We start from the raw sequence: 19,000 nt of genomic DNA, 5'->3' as shown, positions 1-19,000 counted from the left end.
CTGATCCATCCAGGCAGCAGTACATTTCTTATGCTTTGTACCTGCACATGTGTACATAACATGTCTATAAAGCCATGTGAAGCCAGTTCACATGCAATGACATGTCATTTGCATTGCTGGTTCAAGGTTCTTTTCCTGCTCTTCAAGCTGCAGATGCAGATTATGCTTATCGCCCAAATTAAGGACAGCTCTTGTCTGATTTCATACGTTGACTGTTTAGCCCCGAGGTGCAGCCTGAGGCTCCGGAGTCTCATGCAGCTTATTTATCCCTTCATGTTAAACCTTTGATTTTGAAGCAAAATGCTTATAAGTTGAATAAAAAATGGTTGCCTTAGTAAATAAAGTTTTGTCATTTTTTGTTTTGACTTTTAACATGACAGATACAGTACAGACCAAAAGTTTGGACACACTTTCTCATTCAAAGAGTTTTCTTTATTTTCATGACTATGAAAATTTTAGATTCACACTGAAGGCATCAAAACTGTGAATTAACACATGTGGAATTATATACATAACAAAAAAGTGTGAAACAACTGAAAATGTCATATTGTAGGTTCTTCATTGTAGCCACCTTTTGCTTTGATTACTGCTTTGCACACTCTTGGAATTCTCTTGATGACCTTCTAGAGGTAGTCACCTGAAATGGTTTTCACTTCACAGGTGTGCCCTGTCAGGTTTAATAAGTGGGATTTCTTGCCTTATAAATGGGGTTGGGACCATCAGTTGTGTTGAGCAGAAGTCAGGTAGATACACAGCTGATAGTCCTACTGAATAGACTGTTAGAATTTGTATTATGGCAAGAAAAAAGCAGGTAAGTACAGAAATACGAGTGGCCATCATTACTTTAAGAAATGAAGGTCAGTCAGTCCGAAAAATTGGGAAAACTTTGAAAGTGTCCCCGAGTGCAGTCACAAAAACTATCAAGCTCTACAAAGAAACTGGCTCACATGCGGACCGCCCCAGGAAAGGAAGACCAAGAGTCACCTCTGCTGTGGAGGATAAGTTCATCCGAGTCAGCAGCCTCAGAAATGGCAGGTTAACAGCAGCTCAGATTAGAGAGCAGGTCAATGGCACACAGAGTTCTAGCAGCAGACACATCTACAACAACTGTTACAAGGAGACTGTGTGAAGCAGGCCTTCATGGTAGAAAATCTGCAAGGAAACCACTGCTAAAGAAAGGCAACAAGCAGAAGAGACTAGTTTGGGCTAAAGAACACAAGGAATGGACATGAGACCAGTGGAAATCTGTGCTTTGGTCTGATGAGTCCAAATTGGAGGTTTTTATGTTTCAACCACGTGTCTTTGTGCCACGCAGAAAAGGTGAACGGATGGACTCTACATGCCTGGTTCCTGCCGTGAAGCATGGAGGAGGAGGTGTGATGGTGTGGGGGTGCTTTGCTGGTGGTTTATTCCAAATTGAAGGCATACTGAACCAGACTGGTTCCTACAGCATCTTGCAGCGTCATGCTATTCCATCCGGTTTGCGTTCAGTTGGACCATCATTTATTTTTCAACAGGACAATGACCCCAAACACACCTCCAGGCTGTGTAAGGGCTATTTGACCAAGAAAGAGAGTGATGGGGGGCTGCACCAGATGACTTGGCCTCCACAGTAACCGAACCTGAACCACATCAAGATGGTTTGGGGTGAGCTGGACCGCAGAGTGAAGGCAAAAGGGCCAATGAGTGCTAAGCATTCTGGGAACTCCTTCAAGACTGTTGGAAGACCATTTCAGGTGACTACCTCTTGAAGCTCATCAAGAGAATGCCAAGAGTGTGCAAAGCAGTAATCAAAGCAAAAGGTGGCTACTCTGAAGAACCTACAATATGACATTTTCAGTTGTTTCACACTTTTTTGTTATGTATATAAAGAAAACTCTTTTAATTAGAAGGTGTGTCCAAACTTTTGGTCTTTACTGTATGTTCCAACCACTCTGCAACTTGTCCTTTCTAATGTATGAAAATGTCCCCAGTTAAAACTTGATGTTATCTGAACGTATTGTGAGGAGTTACAGTCATCATTGCTGCATTTAACAGACAGGTTTTTTGCTAATCAAGCAGGTCCTTCTGTAAAATCTGGTGACAGCAGGGTGAGGCCCTTTGGTCTGTTTATTAACACGCTCTGCCTCACACTGAGTGTAAATGCAACCAAAAGAAAATCTGGGGTTCATCCATCTCTGCTCATGCGCTTCAGCAGCACCGCGAAGAGCTCCTGTTCCACAGCAAACTTTGTTTCAGCAGAAGTTATTAAATGAAAATACAGGACAAACAGGACATATTAAAACATTGGATCACTGATGGATTCCAGTGCTCCCAGCATCAAATCACTCTCAAACAGAGTGCACAAAGCAGGGGGGTAACGGGGTTGGCATGAGGCTCTGAGCTTCGTCTGCAGCACGCCCCATTTTCCAGGACCACAATTCAATTTGTCCAACCGCCCCTGACACCAGGGTTTGAGGATTTCAAACTTGTGTTTGAAATCTTATTTCATGCACTTTTATCAGAAATATTGCTACAGGTTTTCATTCTCTTCTGCTCAAACACACCTTTATGGGTGATCAGCTGCCATGGTGACAGCGATCCCGTGGAAACAACAGCTGCTGCTGCTCCATCTGAGACCGCATGTGACTGTGTGCCCCGGTAAGGCTGTGCGTTTCTCTGGCACAGCCAAGAGATGGATAACTCACAAAGCAGAGATGCAGAGTGAAGGCCCGTACACACTGGGACGAATATTCGCCAGGCGTTATTCGCCAGCGTTTTTCCCCACGTTTTTGTGTTCACACCCAGGCGATTTTCGCTGACGATGAGCCGAGCGAACATGCAATTTCATTCCCTGACATTAGATGGCGCTTAATGTAAACAGAAATACTCCTGTACACAAGGTGGCGCTGCGCAACTTTACGCTTCTTAAAGTCGCTTTTCACTCAGAAGAAGAGAGCAAGTATTTACGCGCTTGTCAGAATAATACAAAGAAAACATGAATATTTCAAGCACCAGTAGCTCCAACTGGTGCTTGGTTCGGGGATATTTTAGAATGTCCGTCATTATTTCTTCGCGGCAGTGTAGACGCTACTTGGCGTCTATCTTCTTCGCTGGTATGTGTGCTCAGAAAGGCAGTTTTATGTTTCAGCGCCCCCAAGTTGTGTTTTACTGTAACTTCAGAGGCTCCAGACACGTGTGCAAAAGCGCCATTCTCATTGGTCGAATAGATTTCGACGCGACACGTCAAAAAAAAAACGAACCCGAGGCGGGTTTTTTTTTGACGCTTTGACGCGTGGCGTTTTTTTGCGTCGGTGTGCACACTCTCATTGGTGCCCTTTGTTTAGTCACGAGGCGTTAAACGTCGGCGAAAAGCGCGCGTGAAATTCGTCTCGGAGTGTACGGGCCTTAAGGCCTGAGCCTGGCAGGCACACACCAACACGCGGACGCTGCTCCACAGCCACACAAACGCAACCCTGAATCCACTGGGTGACAGGCGGCTGGCAAGGCTGACAGGAAACAGAGGAGTCGTCTTTTTATTCCTCTCTTCTGGCAAATGCATATAAATGTCGTGAGCACATTTTTGTGCACATGTGTGTTTGATCTGAGTCAAGATGGAAAAGCAACCAACAGGAACACACTTGCTGAAAGTCAAGACAGTATCCTAAGCGCTTCTTTCAACTTGATGCATTTATCACTGCTGTATGTTTACCAAACAGACATTTAGCAAACGGCAAGTTTTTCTCTAATATTTCTGAACTCTTTTAGTCCAGGCCACAGATTTACCCTCCCAGGAAAAGAATAGAATTCAATTCAATTCCATTTTATTTATTTAGCCCAACATTACAACACAGACGTCTCAACGGGCTTCTCTAATTGTGCAAAACATAAAATCAGTTACAGAATACAATGGCTGATTACTAAAACTAAACTGGGCATCCCTGTCTTTAGACTCTCCTTCTGTGAAGCACAGGGTCCTGATCAGTGCTTCTTCCACCGATGGATCAACCAAAATTCAGGAAAGATCTCAAATTCAAAGAAAACTACTTTTTCAAATCACAGGAGATCCGGTTTTATTCACTGCAGAACGTAAATGTTTGAAAGAATCTTCATTTTTTTTAGAACAACTTAACTTTAGAATTCAGATTGCACTCAGAAATGAGTTGAAAATATAATTTACACATGGAAATATGCAGACAACTTATTCATGTGCAAGTTTAAGATAGGAATCTTTGAACACTCCGGTTTGATTTTTTTTCACGTTTGAGCTTGTAAGGAACGCTTCAGAAACCTCAGTTCGTAAGCTTTGTGTTTTGCTGTATTCACTCATGAAGAGGATCAGTAAATCTTGGACATGCAGGGTTTTAAGCTGAACTTTAAATATCTACTTGTTTGAAACAGTCAGTATTAGAGTGAAGCTAGAAGGCTTTCTCAGGATTTATTTGCAGTTGTCCCTCTCTGATTCAGCAGCAGAGGAGAGCTGCAGGCAAGATGTTGTTTGTCCTCCACAGAGAAGGGGGCATTCGTCTTATTTATTTATCTTCCGTCTCTTTCCAAATAGCTGAAGGCTGCTGCAAACAGCGGCCATCAGCTGGACTCAGGTGCCCTTCCCTTCCTTCTCATCCATCCTCCAAGCCTGTTGACCTAGCAGTTCACCAGAGCTCTGTGCTCTCAAGGCCCTCAGGCTGCGTCTTCACCAGCAGAGAAGCTGCACCTTCACCCTGCTCTTCTGATCCATGCCATTCATTGCAGCATGCTGTCTGTTAGACCAGGGTCATGCTGGAACGCCTGCAGCACAAACACAAAGGGGCCCTGTTTGGTAACAGTGAGTAATCTCCTTCAAAAATCAACTACATTTCAATTTCAGTTCATGTATTATTCATATTAATATATACTATAATAATTTGACAAACGGAACTGTCAAGTTTTTCAGCCTTTAATTCACATTAATAGAGTTTAAACATGCAGGCTATACGATTTTTTTTTCAGACTGTCAGCCGATGGCCTCGAAATCACAAAGCTGTAAAAACAGTGACAACTCATGTCTTTCCTCTGATCCCCCTTGTTTTTTTAAATAGGCTAGACTATTTCAATTTCATGTTACACCAGCCTAATTTCATATGCAGCTTTTTCAAGTCTGATCTTACTCCAGATTGAAATACCAGATAGGGGAGTTCGCCTGTCTCACTAATGATATCCATTTATTCAGGATAAGGTCCTAAATGTGGTCAGTAGCATCTTCTCATTTCTGAAAGTCAGATCACTTTCTGCAGCTGCATGCACGTCTTAATGTGGTTGCATCAGGCCTTTGCTGTGTCCACATTTTATCTAAAGAAACAACAACCATGGGCCAACGTTATACAATCTATTCTCTGCAAGTGCTCTCTAATTAGAGGTACTGAATGTGGTAACAAGTTAAGCCTTAGTCACATGGATCCGTACAGCGGGGTGGATCCGTACGGGTACTGCAGGTTTTTGGGCTGTCCGGGCTCGTCGAGGGGCAAGGAGGAAGAGGAACTTCAGGGAAGTGCAGGTCCTGCAGTTCCCTTAAGGCTCGTCAGGCCACCTTAACCTTTGTGCTATCTTAGATGACCCCACCCTTACATTGACGTGTTCTCCCTACCATGACAAAGGTGGATAAAGGTGGAAAGATTTCATGTAATCCATGGACACCAGTGAAGATCACAAATCATTGAAGAAAAAAGGTTCAGAGCACTGTCTAGTGGGTCTAGATGACCCAACTCCCAATGGTGAAGTGCCTAGAATAGCACAAGGGTTAAGGAACGCTATGAGAATGGAAGGAACCATTGTCATGCGTGTGATAAGTGTATCGTTAAGTATTCTTAAGGCTAATGTAAGTTTGCACACACTTATGGCCATGGCTGATGCTGTCATGTGGTGTCTTTACGCCACACTCTAGTCATTAGTAGGTCAGAGTACTGGCAGTTTACTGAACACGTGTTCAGTAAGTATTCCTAAGTATTCATACAAAGCATTCGTAAGCTTAATGGATGTCACACGCACTTACAATAATAATTGTGTCATATATTTGCTGTCCTTAGGAGAACGGGAAGGAAGAACTCACAAGACACGACTTAAAACAAGCAGACAAGGAGCCTGTTCTCCTCTTACTTCTCCATCTACTTTTTCATCCCTCTCTCCATCCTCCAGGCAGAGCATCCATCCTGCCCACTCGGAGACAGAAATAGACCTATAGAGATATCTGTGGGGGGTTCAATACTGGACACATAAACACAATGTATACACAGTTACGCCACACACCTGTATGAAGAGGCTGTATGGTCCTGCAGACAACGTGCTGTGATTTTCAGCAGAGCTGATGTACGATTCTACTGTTTGTTTAATTTTTTAGCTGCTGGAACTTTTAGATTGTGAGAAGCTGTGACCTCAACGAGACCAGGATTTATTTCAGAGCTCTTCTATCTTATACTATTATTTTTAGCCTAATCCACTGTCAGGTGACTCCCGCTTATTGTAAAGAATCAGGAAAGGTGACCTGGATGGAAACAGTAAAATACCCAAACCTGCAGGTCCCGTGACCTTTTTCTGTGGCCTTCATTAGAAGTCAGACTTAAGGATCGGCTTTCCCAATCCTGAAATACAACTACATAACCTGAAAACCTAATATAGAGGCCTGCAGGAGTAACATTAAGCTTGTGATGAATGAATTGTAAAGCCCAGTAAGTCACCTTCCTGTCAGTGCAGCCTAGAGTTTCCCTGCTTCACCTCAGAATGGTAACTTCAACTGCTCTACACGTTCAAAAGATGTTGTTTTTGGTGTTTTTAACATCTTTTGTTGCACATTCCTCCTCAGGACATGTAAAATAATTTGTGTATTAAATTTAATACATTTCTGAGTATTTCTTCATTCAAATTGTTGGGAATCAGGAGCAGATGAAAAATGCAGCTTGAAAACAGATAAAAAGATGACTGGAGTGGGACTTTAAACTGTTTGTTCATCTTACTTCAGGTTTCTGAGTTAGAAACACAGTGTCAAGACACTTCTAGCAAAATATGGAATCCTCGACATTAAAAAAAGTAAATAACCTTTACAGATAACCTTTTACAAGGAAAAATGTGAAACAGACAATCATGACAATATCTGCATGCTTTCAGTTCCTGTACAATCTAAATATTAGACCTAAAAATCAAACATGGAAGAGTTGGGGATTCAATACATTTGGCTCTGAGATCATACAGAGACAGCAAGATGAAACCACTCCCACATAAGGAGAATTGTTCTGGGTGATGACCAAAGCTCTGTCCAAACCACACTCCCTTTGCCCATTACATTCACTCGGACTGAGGCAGAGCTGCCATGCAAGGTGCAAACCAGGCCACAGGAATGTGGGGCGAGCAGATCAGGACTGAACCTCCAATCAGAGGTGAACCGCTCCACCGCTGCATCAGGCTCTCCGTTTTATACTGGAGTGTCTTTTTATTTCATTTCGTTTTATTCCAAGACACAACCTTTCAGTAGCTGATCATGTTACAGTCCTGATATCAAGGAACAAAATCAGTTGCTTGAAGATCTTAATGTGTAAATAATCCTGTTTTTTAGCCATTTGACCTATAGCAGGCGGTAGCTGGACGTGTCATGTCTTCGTCACGACCGCCCTGACAGGTGGATACGGGTTTTTGCTGGCAAAAAATGGGCAAAGACTAGAGTGCTGCATAAGAACACCATCTGACATCAACACCTGTACATAAGTGGATGTATCTGACATTATACTTACGAATACTGCATGACACACTTATCACTTATCATTTTCATGACATCCCTTAAAGTGACCACATGAGCCTCAAGTAAAGTGCAAAACAAACCTAAAGCCCTTCTTCTCTGCAACCCTCAATGGAACCCGGACAACCCAAAAAAAAGAGTACCGGTCCGGGTCAACCCCCCATACTGGTGAATGCGACTTAGGCATCACATTTTAAAGGAAGTCCTAACTTTTCTAGAGGTCAGTTTGTGTATGTCCGGAACTATGGTGTCTTTTTGGATCTGGTGTTTTTAAAAGAAAGCATTTGCTGTGGTGAAAGGTTAAAAAAAAATATTCCTGCAGTCTTTTGATTATCTCACAAATCAGGTTGAAAATCAATCAATGACTCAAATAATTTCGGAAACCTGAGAAGTAATAACTTTGCGTTTGTGTAATGAAGATTTTAGAAAGTCTGCCCCATGTGCTTTAGATCGTCTCTGTGTCTTCTCAGTGATGGACAACACATGGGAAAGACAAACCCTGCACACATTGGTGCATCCACGACTTTGGAGGACGTAAAGATAACTTACAACCACTTTCTGCAGATTTATCTAGCCTGACTTGTAACACTGGCTTACAAAGCCCCAACACACCCTAATAAATTAAACTGGGCAAACAGTTTTGAGTTGATTTAGCCCAAGCAGTACCTGGACCACACAGACACATGCACACGCACACACAGTCAGAGGAATGTGGGCGAGTTCGGGTCAGCTGGAGCTAAACCACAAATCATCTGCAGGGAAACGAATTGGATTTTCATTTAGAACCACAGAGTTTGGACAGAAACCCTTTAACTGCTTTATCTTCTACAAGACTCTTCAATAATAACTCAATGTAAAACATCAATCTGCAGCAAGATTCCTTTTGTTTTGCCTTTTAATGTTCACTTTTTAGAGTAGCAAGAAACAGGTCTGAGAATGTTTGTGAACTGGACTTTTAAAGTGAGAAAAATCTTATTTCAAATGGTTATTGACGCAAGCTGGATACTCTGGACATCAGGGCCTGAGCCAAATGCTTGAGAGGAAGCTTTTCTTAACTTCTCACAAACAGATTTGGAGGGATGGTGGATTTTGTTCCATTTCGGAGAAGCACAATAATCTACCCATCCATCTTCTAAGCCCGACCTTTCGGGGTCACAGAGATGCTGGATCTATCCCAGCTACTGTTGGGGGAAGGTGGGGAATGCACTGGACAGTTTGCCAGCCTGTCAAAGGGCCACCCAAAGACACACAAATACAAACCAAAGTGACAATTTGAAATCATCAATTAGCCTTTTAAAGCATATTCTTGGACTGTGACAGGAAACCAGAGGGTAAACGGGATGGCCAGGTCATTCCTTCAGGAATGTGGTGCAGGACCCAAAATGCAGGAGATCAGGATTCTGGCAGAATCTTAGACATTTAGTATGTAAACGTGGTAAACACGTGGGGCAAAAGAATGACAAAACAGATGGCCTGACAAGGATAAGCTGAAAACCTGACGCTTACATGCTGAGGAAAATGAACAGAAATGGAAACAGTTGTGGGTTGTTAGCTTGACTCCTGTGTGACCGTCACAGAGGGACAACTCAAAACAGAACTTGACTTGTTCACCTTGTCCCATCAGGAGTTGCCATAGAGAATCAGGTAGTTTGGCAGAGAGTTTTTACACAGAATGCTCTTCTTGACACAACCTTGTATTTTCAAAGCACAGATAGGCAGCAGTGCGAAGGGCCTTGCCTAAGGTCCCTGACTGGATTTTAGCTCATTGCACAACCTGGGAAGCAAATTCAAGTTTTACTGTGAGACCGACCAACACCCAGACAACTGGGCTATCCTCACATCATGGGGTTAGAAGTTGTGTTTTGAAACATCTGAATCTCAAAGACCTGCTGAGGTGCCAACATATGAGTCTCCCATGAGCCATCGCTGGTAACAAGCCTGACTCCCACCGCCATTTTTCCTGACAGCAGGTTTCAAAATAAGTGCACGCAAAAATGTTGTGTCAACTTAAACAGTTGTAGTGGTTTAGGCAGTACGTGTTTGGTTCTCCCTGAGAAGTACAGGTTTCTGCATCCCAGTGGTTGTAAAATATTGTTAATATACAATAACCTATAGCATTTTTTTACTATCACACAAGACCAAAGTAAAAACACATATAAGCTTTTTAGTTTGGTTGAAATGTGTTTTCATAGTAGTCCCTATCCTGATGTTCAGGGTCACAGTGGGAAGGAATGACCTCAGACAGACTTTACATAGGCAGATATCTACTTTAACCAGGTTGAGGTTCATGCAATACTTTAAAATGGGATCACAGCTCAGTCTTTCAAACACATTTGGACACTCTTTATGTTTTCTGACCCTGAGTAGAAAAGCAAAAAAATAAATGTCCATTTTAACAAATAACAAATCTTTGTAGATTTCCTTTGTTTGGATTCAGTCTGCATCAATAATCAGGAATGTCACACACAGTAATATCACACACATACACACAGTCAAAGTGTGTCTCTCACAGCTCATCTTCTTTCAAAGTCTGTTTTCTAGAACTTGGTATGTAAGCCAACTTTAACCATTAATCACATGTACTGGTAGTGTTCCAGATGTCAAACCTGTTCTTTTGTCAAAGTGAAAAAGACTTTGATTCTTGGTTTCTGTAGTTGTTCTTTATCTCCCATCTCCCCGGAGTCATGGTTTTATTACAGCATAAGACATCTATGGAAACGTTAAATGTTCAGTCAGATATGTAACTAGTCTATGTTTGATCACAATTAACAACATCTGCAGACTTTTAAGTTTGAACAAAACAAATGGGCAAAGCTACAGTGAACGCATGTGGTCTGCAAGAAATATCAAGATTGTAAATTGCTCAGTAAGCCTGTACGGTAAAAATATCCTTGCACATTTTTTCCATGGGTATGCTGCAGGTTATGGGGAACACCTAAACAACACTTAACGGTGAGCAGGGCTGAATGAGGCAGGCGAGATGGAGGCATTTCATACAAACTTTTATGTGCTCCTCGTGGACTCCTTGCTTTAGCCTGACTGTTAGAAATGAGAAAATTAGACAGTCAGAGTGTTGTTTGTGTGGACATCCTAAAGGCACTTCTGTGCATGTTCCATGCAGGCATGGGGCAATAGTGCAGGGTCAGTAAACAGCCAGTACTCGTATCTCAATGACCATAAGCCACCTCACAACATCATCACCCAGATATCATGAGTGCTTGGGACTTCAATAAGCCTTACGAATACTTCACAATACACTCACCACACACTCAACAATACTGTGTTTCATTATTAACAACGTCCCTTGAGGTGGCCGTACGAGCCTTATCCCTTGTGCACATTGACGTGTTCTCCCTAGCATGACAAAGGTGGATAAAGGTGGAAAGATTTCATGTAATCCATGGACACCAGTGAGGTTCACAAATCATTGAAGAAAAAAGGTTCAGAGCACTGTCTAGTGGGTCTAGATGACCCAACTCCCAATGTTAAAGTAGGATAGCACAAGGTTTAAGGAAACTGCAAGACACACCTTTGCTCCTCTTAAGATGCAGTTGCTCATCTCTATGACCCTCCACAGGCCTGGAAAATCAAACACAAAATCCCAAAAATCCACCCCCACCCCCCACCCCACCCCCACTGGCTGGAGTGGGTGAAAGTCTGGAATATAACGATCAACGCGAAGTGAAAAAATAATTCTGGTGTCTGATTGTTCAACAGACTACTTGGTCTGTGAAGCAGCTAGTAACTTCCAGGAAGTTTTGAACATTTGTAAGTGCTGTAAAAATGTGTTCATTCTTTTAATTTAATTTTGAGCTGTGATATTTAAAAAAAAAAAAAGTGATTTACACTGGTTCTCTTTAGTGCGTCTCCTTTGCGTGGGGAGTCTGTCTGACGACTGTCAGTAAGTTTACACTGTCTCTGATCAGTCCCCCCTCACTCCCCCAGCGTCTGTGAGTTGGTTTGTCCTGCTACCCCGGTGTTGAGTAGTTCGTCCCGCTGTCTTTGCTTGTGGCTGCTTTGTCAAAAGATCTTCTTTTTTCTAATCAATTTGTGTAAAATGTTCTCTTTTGAAAATCCAGAACGTTGGCAAGCAGGCTCCATGCCAGCTCCTTCTTTTTGGAGTCCTTATAAAATCCACGTCTTGTGTCACAATCTATGTTGGCTTTTTGTAATTTCAAAATTGAACTTTCACTGCCCATGCCGAAAATGAACAACGGTGTAATTCACTGTGTTCGTTTTTTTGTGTGGGCATGTCACCGTAAATATAAAAAAAACATTTTTTACATTTTTATTTGAAAGTACAACAAAAGGTTTCATTTTAAACCCGTTTCCCATTTCTCCAGCTTCTTGTCCCAAAAATGATGTGTTGATGGACTGGAAACAGAAGTTCTGCATAAAGCCTGCGTTGCATAGCGGAGAGCTGAAGGCAATGTAAAAATTCAAACTGATTAACGTAATAAACATTCAATTTTTTGTGTCAAAGGAACGCAACAGAGACACACTGCAGAGAGACCATAGACGGACCAGTGTAAATCAGCCTCTACTTTGCGCTCATACTCTCTTACAAGTGGACAGTAAATCCCAGAGACACACTAGTGGAACAGAATTTAACTGTTTTTGTTTCTTCCTTGATGTCATTGTTACTCACAGCTCCTGGTGGCCTGGTTTGTGTCTTGCAAAGCTGCTCTGCCACCATCACCGTGTGAATGTCTGTGATTTGTAAAGCTCTTTGGTCCTGACAGAAAAGCCACTTGGTACATGCTAATAATCATGTAATCATTTTATGTGCATGTGCATTGTTAGCTTTGTTGTCATATTTGCTCTCATTTGGTGTTGGCAGCACTGCTTCTGTATATTTATTTTCCATTAACATGAACCTTTTGTGGATAAATGAAGGCAAAGTGTGGGAGGAGAACAACACATGAGTATTTACAGACCACAGGTAAGTATTGCACATTTTTGGATTGGGGAGCATGCCGTATACTGAAAACGATGCCGTTTCATAGGTGAGATAAATTAGCGAAGCTGAACCTGCAGCAGGAACTTTTGCTTTAGTAGAAAGCTGGCGCTCAAACGTGACCTCCTTCTCAGCGTCACAGAAAACACACGAGGGCAGGTTCTTCATGGTTCTGGGTTGTTCCGAGGTGAAACAGGAGAATGTAAAGAGGAGAAATTGTTATGAACGCAGCTCAAAACTTTCTCAAACAGAGAGCTTCATGACTCAAGGGGGCAAAGCAGAAAGAAAGTGATTTCAGTGAAACAGCAGCAGCAGCTCCAGGTGCCACACTGTGTTGGGGCCAATCCCTGTGACCTCAGCTTTGCTGCTAATGAAACTGCTGCAGTCCAAAATACAGTAGCACCCACACACACACACACACACACACAGCAAAGATAGTGATTCTTCTCACGTTTGCCTCAGATCTTCAGAGTTAGAAGCGGCAAGGAGGCAATGAAGAAGAGGAGGAGGAAGAGGAGGGGAGTGATGGCACATTTACCATCTGTAATCAAAAGAACTCAATATTGGACTGTCGGCGCCTCCCTTCTACTCTTTCTCCTCGCTTTCTCTTTCTTCAATTTCCTCCCCCCTGTGGAGAATCCTGAGTGGCATACTGATGGTGGGATTACACGCACACATCCACACACACACACACACACACACAAGTTTGAGAGGTAATGACTTTCTGCCTTCTCTCTCAATTCGCTCCAAGCTTCAAATTCCCACTGGGCTTCTGTGTCCTCTGTGAGAGAAAGCGTGTGTGGTGTGTGTGTGCGTTTGTGTATGTGTGTTTGTGTAAGTAAAAGACACAGAAAGACCACGAGACACGAGGGGGGGGGGGGGGTGTTACGTCTCCAATTAGCAGAGCTGGTGGTCCATTCGGAGTGTACGTGTTTTGGCTGCATAATGAGAGCTTGCTGAAGGTTTTCATGCAAATTGAGGACCTGAACCTGAACCTGGATCTGATTTCTGCACACATTCTCTGTCTGTACTTGTTTCCACTTAAAGACGCCAGTAAAAAATACATACAGCCCCTTTTGGTGCACTACAGTTAGAACCTTCACAAATGTGTCTGCTTTCACATTAACCAATGAACGTCCTGCTTTTAGACTCATCTATCCTAAATTATTTGTTTCTCTCTTGTAATATTGGAATTTCAAATTTGAAGTCCTCACTATTAGGGGTGAAAATGTGTGTGATGTGTAAAGTTGAATCAGAAAAATTGACAGATCATCATAATCATAAAAACCCATGAACTTTAAAAATGAAAACTTTTTTTTGTTAAACTACGCTTATGATGCAGTTCACCTTCATGATGAGATTACAGTCCAAAAAAGGATATTCTCTTAAATAGCCTCAAGGGTTTTCATCAATGTTTTCATTTCATGACAGAAGGTCATGAAAAAGAAGACCTCTCATTCTTTAATAACATTTTGGACATGGAATTTACTCAATGTTTTCACAGAAAACATCAATCTCTCCTTTGAATCACTTTAGGGAGTCACAGGGTTGCTGGAGCCTATCCCAGCAACTGTTGAGTATAGCCTGGAAAGGTTAGGGTTGGTAGGGTTAGGGTGTGTAGCCCAGTCAGTTGCAGGGGTGCACACACTCACACATTGATAACTTGGTGCAATTTAGAGTCATCATTTGACCTGCGAAGCATGTTTTTGGACTTTTACATATGCATGAGCAGAACATGCAAACTCCACACAGAAAGAGCCCAGCAAGGATTTGAACCTGGAACCTGAACCTTGCTGTGAGCGAGTGCTAATCCCCACACCACTATGCAGCCCCAGAAAATCATAGATTTCCTTTAATTCTTAACCCTCGTGTTATCCTCAAATATTACTCACACATTTCACCCTTGGGGTCAATTTGACCCCAGGGATATTTGCCTTCAGAAAATGATTTACATAAAATTGTTAACCAATTTTTGGATTCAGGCACATTATTTATTTGCTGAATAAATAAATAACCCCTTAATAATGGAACAGATCAGTAGGTTGACCTGTTCTCTAGCGCCACCATCAGGCCAAATGTTTAAATTATAATGAATGTATCTTGAAAGGTTTTTATACAAATCTTCTCAATTTATTGACAGCATTAATGACCACAAGAGTTTGAAGTCTATTGGTTTTGGTGATGATATGACCTTTGCTGTAGCGCCACCATCAGGTCAAACTTTCAGTTTAGGAGTTAGTGTATCTTGAATATCTTTTATCCAAATCTTTTCTAATTTTAGGTGCACATTCATGACTTTTACAGAATAAAGCATATTGGCTGATGTTCGTGACCCCCTTTCCTTTTATGAACATATTTATTTACTTATTTTTATCTCCTTTTTGTGACATATTTGTGGTTAGTCACAATAAAGCCCCCCCCCCCCCCCCCCCTCCTTTTTTGTTATCCGGGCTTGGGACCGGCAGTGGCAGAGTTATTTTTCCCGTTTTTTTATGTTTTTGTGGGAAACGGAAAATCATAATAAGAACATAAGTCAGATAGTCAGAACATGGAACAGTTCTTTATGCCCAGAGTCGAGCTTTTAGTCTGCACGACTGTACACAGGATGTGCAGAGTTCGTGCATGCTCCTTGCAGACATATTTCTTCCAATAGTGTGTCCCACCAGAAACACAGTCACTCATGTTATCTCATAATTGGAGCTCTTCATTTGAGAGATGAGATAAAACATTATTTATCCCACGATGGGGAAGTTCTGTTGTCTGCGGCAGCGGCAAAGTGACGTTCAGCAAAGTAAAGTGACCTTCAAGTGTTACAGTTCAACATTATAATATATATACATAACATAAAATATATCACCATCAATTGAAAATGTTTTGCTTGAGATGATAATTTTAGAGGGGAGGCATGTGTAGTTAGAAAGACTTGGATGTGATCAACTCACAAGCCTACATTGGCTTCCTCATTCTGGCAGGATTTCACACCTCACCACCAGAAATGTCAAAGTTCTCGTGGGAATAGTTGTTTTCCCCACTCCCCTGTTATGTATCAACTCTGCACCTGAAGGTGACGGGATGTTAGGTCACACACACAGACAGAGACGTTTTACACAGCTAAAACAGCCTAGGGTCAAATTGACCCCAGAGGAACACCAATGTATGCAATTTGTGTTTAGCACATTGAAAAAAAATATCATCATGATCATTTTATGCGTAATCATTTGTCCTCATCAAATTAGGAAAAGTCATGAAATATTAAGTAAAAAGAAAAAGGTTAACTATAAATTTTTTGTAAGACAAACATCGAATTGGGGTCAGATCGACCCCGAGGATAAAAGGAGGGTTAAACAAAGGAGTTTGACTTTTTTTTTTTAATTTTCCATATGTTCTTCAATCTTCCCATTCACACAGCAAAATAAATTGCAGAGAATAAGTGAAACATCATTAAATACAGACAAAACATCAATAACTCAGAATACATTTGTGTTATCATCAAGATCCAGTAGCGTCAAGGAAAGCCTGCATGGGCAAAATAAAGCTGCAGCTGCAAACTCAGCTGACTGCATTGGGAAAAGCCAAGTGCTTTCCACAGAGCTGCAGAGACCCAGATTCTGTGTGGACATGTGACCAACGCATGTCACAGACTTCTCAATAAGACTTTAACGGACTTTCAGCTTGTAAAACAGCAGGAATGCCAATATATAAGAAACAAGTGCAGATAAGTTTAGAAAAGAAAAGAAAAGTTTAGAGCGATTCCATGCTGCACAGAAATGCCAAAGATCAGCATGTCAGTCTTCAGTTTCTGCTTGGTATTGACGGATGCTGCGCTGACGCCTCCACACACACTCAGAGGCGCCAGCAGGTCAGAAACAGTGACGGAGGAGGAAGAGGAGGAGGAGGTGACAGGGTCATTTTTTCCCTGTGTCTGTGTGTGCCTCAAAATCCTCCAGTTCTCATTTCATGCTTCGCTGCAAACCTTGTGAACCATTTGTTGTTTCTTTTCTTCATGTCCTCCGATTTTCCTTCCTTCCCACTCCCTCTCTACTTTCCTCCTTCCTTCCCTGTGACACTAGCTGGGAACAGCTATGTGGGAACAGCTCTGTCTGGTGACGCATGATTGGCTGAATGCTGTTGACCTCGCATCTTTCCTGCACACTTTAAATAAATATCACCCCAAACAAAAACAGTCAAAGCAGATGATTTGGTTTATGATTAAACCTATAATCCTCAGCAACAGCATCTCCATTTTTTCCTTTCAGGAAGCTCATGTGCTGGTGGGCAGATTCCAAGCTGAAGTCCCAGCATTCACCAAAGCAGAACAGACATATAGAAAACTGAAGGCAGAGCTACTACATGTAGCACAACTTGACCTATTATATACAAATCACCAATCACAACCAGCAAGCTCAGAAACAGACTGGGGGACCTGATCAGGGTTCACACTGTGCCGCCCCAACATTAACCAGGATAGGCTCCAGCAACCTGTGACCCTGAAAGGAATTCATTGGAATCAGATGGATGGATGGACGGAGAACCACCAATTGGTTCGTTTCTCCAAAGAAAAGTGACCCATGTCTTTACCGCCCCAAAAAAGTAAAGAACAGTTAGTTTTATTTAACCTGAGTGTCATCGTTTTCTTTGAATGCTCTGACAGGAGACTAAACTGCAGATCTAGTCTGATTGGGAAGAAACTGCTGAAAATGTTCACACCTCACCTTGGTTTGCTTTCACACTTCACTGTCCAGTTTATTCTAAAGCACCAATTCCAAACCTGGATGTCTGAAGGACAAAGAAAGAGGAAACAGCATTATTCATTTATTGTAGAAAAAATTTGATTAAAGAAAAGGTTTTAGTCCAATTCCTTTTGAATCTTTTAATTGTTTTCTTAATTGCCAGACTGTTTTAACTGGATCTTTATAGGGGCAGTGTTGCTGGAAAGGAAAATTGGCTAATTTTAAGAATTCATGAATTTATAAACAACTACAAACAAATGTTTAACATTACAATGACTAACACCCTTTTTTGTGTGGTGTGGGCTTTTTTTAGTATGCTGCCTTCCTGACCTCTCATTGGCTCACTTCTTTCTTTGAGCGTGGGGTGCTGTTAGTCATAATTTCTTTGTTTTGTCAGAGTTCAGGTGTATTTACACATTTGTCAAGGAAGCAGATTTAGGAAGAAAACAAGCTGTGATCTGGGGCAAACATACTGGGCACAGATACGTTTGTTAGATATTTGAATCTTGGCTATAATAATTTAGAAGGTTCATTAATGGTGGCTGTGTGCGCTATAGAGGCTATCTTTCAAACGTTCAATAATGCAACAGAGGACCGTATTTGCACAGAGGCACATAACAAGATCTGCAAAGCTCATTTAGTTTATTGCTCTGGTTTAGATTATTGCATTTTTTTTACCTGTCCTAACAAAGATACTGTTGCACATCTCCAGCTTGTCCAGAACTCTGCAGCAAGGCTTTTAACAGGAACCAGCAGAAGGGGACCGGTCTTAATCTCACTACCATTTACGAAAAAAGATGGCTGGATGTCATAATGATCGAAAAATCTCCAATGAAACCTAAAGTGTGGTTGTAGAAACTCACATTTAATGAGTACATAGGCCTCAGGTGTGTCGCTGATCTTGGAGGTCAGGAGGAAAGCATAGCTGGACTGTTATTTTTGGGATAGTGTCATTTACTGCGATGCTGGTATCCACCGTCACGAACACCAACAGGTTCCCCCTCTGAGACACAGAAGTCTTTTGTGACCTTCATCTGAATCTCGCTTCGCTTCCTCCTTCACCTTGTTCTGTCAGTCTGAATCACCCTGCTCTATTTCTACTTAGCATGTCACAGCTAATGGAAGCCTGCAGACATACACCCCAGTGGGCACACACACACAATGACCCGATGAGCGGGTCTCCTGGAGACAATGCTGCAGAGTTTAGTTCCTCTCTGCAATCTGTGTGCATTTCCATCTGACTGCTGCTGTTCTGCTGTGACACAATGAAATCACGTAAAGCCCTCCATTTGGACTCATTAACATATTTACAAAGATATGTCTGCTCAAGGCACGATGCAGACACTGATATTTATCCATATTTATCCCCGCCCAAGTGAGAGCTATAAGTTCAATTCAAGGAATTAATGACCAATGAGGTGTTCATTATCAGAAATGAACAGACAACCTAGAGCAGGGGTGTCAAACTCCTTTTCACTGAGGGCCACTTTAGCATAGTGGTTGTCCTCAAAGGGCCAGATATCACTTATACATGTAACTAAATCTAATAAAAAATAAATGTAACTACTCCTT

The 19,000-nt window shown here is 41.9% G+C and overlaps 1 protein-coding gene across 4 annotated transcripts in view; it reads right to left on the bottom strand.

Annotated features, from left to right (window-relative positions):
• LOC101170824 (extracellular sulfatase Sulf-2) overlaps positions 1-19,000 on the bottom strand; it is an 88,834-nt gene that overhangs the window by 51,786 nt on the left and 18,048 nt on the right. The gene's annotated exons all lie outside the window — the stretch shown is intronic.

This window comes from Oryzias latipes, chromosome 7 (genome assembly GCF_002234675.1).
Source record: "Oryzias latipes chromosome 7, ASM223467v1".
Lineage (NCBI taxonomy): Eukaryota > Metazoa > Chordata > Actinopteri > Beloniformes > Adrianichthyidae > Oryzias > Oryzias latipes.
Note: the sequence above shows the minus strand (reverse complement) of the source record. Positions and strands in the feature narration are given on the sequence as shown.